The sequence below is a fragment of the Triticum dicoccoides genome, chromosome 1A (assembly GCF_002162155.2).
Source record: "Triticum dicoccoides isolate Atlit2015 ecotype Zavitan chromosome 1A, WEW_v2.0, whole genome shotgun sequence".
In the NCBI taxonomy this organism is placed as follows: Eukaryota; Viridiplantae; Streptophyta; class Magnoliopsida; order Poales; family Poaceae; genus Triticum; species Triticum dicoccoides.
Window position 1 is genome coordinate 31161581 of NC_041380.1, and position 4261 is coordinate 31165841.

Below are 4261 nucleotides of genomic sequence, written 5' to 3' on the forward strand. Positions count from 1 at the left end.
TCATGTAGCAAGAGCTTACTGGCCGCGAACCAACCTGTGGTTGGATGGTTAGAGGGACAGTGGTATCCCCAGCCCACCAGGGTTCAAGTCCTGGTGCTTGCATTATTTTCTGGATTTATTTCAGGATTTTCGGCGATGCGCTTTCAGTGGGAGGAGACGTTCCCGTCGACGACGAGGCGCCTACGATGACTTTGTAAATCTCAAGATGATATGCCGGCTCAGTCTCTCGAAGGTGCTCATAGGGGTAGGGTGTACGTGTGTGCGTTTATAGGGATGAATGTATGCGCGTATGTATGAACGCTTGCGTCTGTACTGTGTTCAAAAAAAAAGAGCCTACTGTCCGTCACCACCATGAGTGAGAGCCTGGTCGTACTCGCCCTTGAGCGCTTTCAAATTCATTTGCGGCGAGTAACTGTTTGCCTAATTAATTAATTGTATTTATAATTAATTGTATGTGTAATTAATTACATGTATAATTAATTACATGTCTAATTAATTAATGGCCTGCCTAAATAATTATCTATATGCATATGAAAAAATAAATTTGGGAAGGACATAAGAGATTAGATCAAGGGGCATTTAGGTTGCACTATGAGCGCAGAAATTAGACTACCAATGTTGGATTTATGAAAGACCTATACTGAATTTGCTTCAACGCCAATTATTTATACAGAGATGTTGTTTGCATGCCAGCCAAGCGAGGTATTATCTTTTCTTTGCGGGCTTCCTATTTCCTAGGTTTTTAGCCATAAGTGTAAAGTTAACAATACTAACTTAACATTTTGTAACATGCGAAGGGGAATGTTGGCATCTGTTCTTTTATCTTATATATCAAATGTTCCAACTCAGCATCAAGGAATTGTCTTGAGACGTGTATCCATTTTTTCCCTGGTAAAATGTATGAGTACAATATACAGTCCATGTTGGTGACCCATTATAATTTAGGCTTGAGAACTGGGTAATTTAGGGACAAAATGGAAGTTGTCATCAGGCATATGAAAAAAAATAAACTTGGGAAGGACATCAGAGACCAGATCAAGGGGCATTTAGGTTGCAGTATGAGAGATATCACTACCAATATTGGACTTATGGAAGACCTATACTGAATTTGGTTCAACGCCAATTGCTTATTCAGAGATGGCGTTTGCATGCCGGCCAAGCGAGGTATCCTCTTTTGTTTTGGGGCTTCCTGTTCGGAGATGTTCACTATGATTTTATTTTTACCGTTGCAATGTACGGGCATTAAGCTAGTGTTAAGTTAGCATTGTTAACTTTACACTTATGGCAAAAAAAAATAACGAAAATTGGGAGCCCACAAACAAAAGAGGATAGCGCCCTCCGCCTCCGCGCGCCAGATATTTGTATAAACAATTGGCGTTGAAGTAAATTCAATATAGGTTTTCCATAAATTTAACATTGATAGTGAAATCTCTGTACGTCGTCATTGTTAATGTGGTTGAGAATCACCATAACCTAGTCAAACACTAAAATAGAGTTGCTATTACATGCCAATGAAATTAAAAAGGTACGTTTTCTCTGGACTTTTGAAACATGTACCAAAAGAACATACTTACGAGTAACCACCATATAGCAGAATTAAAGGAGCATTGCGTATTGTTGAGTAATAGTGCAGCTTTTGAACAGCCCGATTGATGACACATGGCAGTCCTAATGTAAAAAGCACACGAACAATCTCAGCTAATTGAGCAAACTCGATTCCTATCCTATTCTTTCCTGTTATTATCGCTGCAAATTAAATAGTCATACATAACTTACGCTTTCTCGTGTCGTCCTCGTCGACGGGAGATCTCATAGCCGGCGGGCGGCCTGGAGGACTCATTGTCGACGGCGGCCACACCCAAAAACCTTATCACCAATGGTGAAGATGGCTTTCTCGTGCTGCTCGTACCGCGAAACCTCGTCGCACCCAAAAACCTCATCGGCGAGGCCCTGTCGACAGCAGTCAAGATGGCGTTCTCGTGCTGCTCTCGTCAATGGCGGTCACACGGAGGAACCTTGTCGCTGGTGGCTGGCGGGGTGGACTCCTCAAAGACCTCATCACCGGGGGGGGGGCGGTCAAGATGCATCTAGCTACTCTGGCGAACACACGTGAGCTCATTGCTAAGTGCCAACTCCAATTGCCCGTGTTGTAGAACTAATGCTATCATCAGAGTTTGGCATAACATCTGACTACTAAAATGAACGCCTAGCATATTCGAGTCTGGAACCTACCACTGGACCATGCACGACTTAGCTAGTGATCGGAAGACCTACAACATGGGCATATCACGTCATAGTATTCATCTCACACTCATGGTGATCGGAAGGGTGATCTGAAGGGTAACGCTACAGATCGAGCAGCTCGATCGATGCATCATTGCCGAGTGGCCGCGCGGCTGCCGACGACAATCATCTGTCGCGCGGTCGCTCTAGATGAAGAGTTCGTCCAGCCACGGGCGACGAGGTTTTGCCGTGCCGCCGCCGTAGACTAGGCGTCCGTCTAGCCACCAGCGACCAGGTCTTGTCGCGCGTCCACCATCAATGTAAGTACCACGAGAAAGCCGCAATAAAATAATAAAATGGAAATCATGACTGGGTAGTAGCATGCGTTTGGATTAGGTTTGCTAGGCATTGGTGAGGCGCCATGAAGTCTTGTTGGAGGCAAAGCTCCTTTTACCTAGTGCATCATGTAATCAAATCATATCGTGTCCTGATTTTTCTGGAAAACTTGCCTTACCAGAATACGAGGAATTGCATGCTGATTTTTCTTTGTCGGTAGAAAAAAAATCAGTGGGGAGAGGAAGGAATCGATAGATTTTAGGCAAGTAAAAAATCACTAAAACCAGAACGTGGGGTGGAAAGGAATCGATTGGGATAAAAAAATCGGTGGGATCGATCGGGGTGAGGTGCTAACGAATGAACGAAACGACGTACGGACTCCTCCTTTAAGAGTAGAGATTGCTGCAATATGCTCCTGAGTTTTCCGTGTCACAGATCGTAGGATGAGTGGAAGGCTAGATTTTTATCAGCCACCTAGAATGTACTGTACATGTGTAATATGTGGGTGCATACCAAGTATACCACATACCTGCTGAGAATGAATCTACTATCACTATAAAGAAAAGAGAGAGGCAGATCCAAACAATCATATCTGTTAATCATCAATATCTAATGACCCATATTCCTTGTGTGTTTAACGCTGCGAACCAGCGCATCAAGCCACTGCAATCCATCTATCGTTAATCTGCCCCCCGTTAAAAAAAACTCTGCCCCACGACTGCACGACCTCGTCTTCTCGCCCCCTCCTCCTCCTCGCAACGGACGCCACAGCACGGGCGGGGGCCTCTGCACGCCGATCCTTCCGCATCGTTCGCCGCCCCGCCGTTCCTCCCGCCGCTGTTCACCGCGGGAGCCGCCGCACCGTTCGTCGCCCAGCCGTTCGTCGCGCAGCCGTTTGCCGCGGGAGCCGCCGCGCCGTTCGCCGCCCCACAGTTCCTCCGCTCCGTTCGCCGTGGGAGCGTTGCGCCGTTCGCTGCCCCGCCGTCCCTCCCTCTCTGTTCTCTGCGGGAGCCGCCGCGCCCTTCGCCGCCCAGCTGTTGCTCCCGCTCCGTTCGCCGCGGGAGCCGCCACGCCCTTCGCCGTCTCGTCGCATGGTGGTCGGAGGGGTGAGATGATTGGCTCTGGTGGGTTCAGGCATGTCTACCTCGGGATGAATCTGGACACTAGCGAGCTCCTCGCAGTAAAGCAGGTGCTGGCTTTTGTGATTTGGTGATCTGGTTTGCACTTTCTGCAGACTTGAAGTCATTCGTTACACTAACTCTCTCTCCTTTGTTTGATTTTTTTGTTCCAGCTTTGATTGGAAGCACCAACACGACCTGGGAGAAAGCCCAAGTGTGTACCACTTACACAACCGATCTGGTTACAAATTTAGTTGCTGAGATTTTTCTTCATATAAGGTGATTTGTGGCTTCTGTTTCTACAATTAGGCACATATAATAAGATAACTCAAGGAAGAAGTGCAGCTCCTTAAGAACCTTTTGCACCCCGATACTGCAGTGAGTAGATGAAATACTACTGATTACATATCAGATTTTGTTTATTTAACTTCTAGCCCGTAGTTGCTTGATCTATTTTCTATGGTTTGAGATTAGGTGCACTGTATATATCTTGCTGGAGTTTGTTCCCCACCCATGGCACGCTGCCAGCCGGCTCTCACCACTCTGACTTCTGTGCCGCGCCGGCAACTCCTCTACTATATCCT

The 4261-nt window shown here is 46.6% G+C and overlaps 1 long non-coding RNA gene across 1 annotated transcript; it reads left to right on the forward strand.

Annotated features, from left to right (window-relative positions):
* The first annotated feature begins 3635 nt into the window (after positions 1-3635).
* Positions 3636-4056, forward strand: LOC119355663. Its single transcript, XR_005171656.1, has 3 exons — positions 3636-3748; positions 3851-3891; positions 3987-4056. It is a non-coding gene; the product is annotated as an uncharacterized LOC119355663 (long non-coding RNA).
* Positions 4057-4261: the final 205 nt, after the last annotated feature.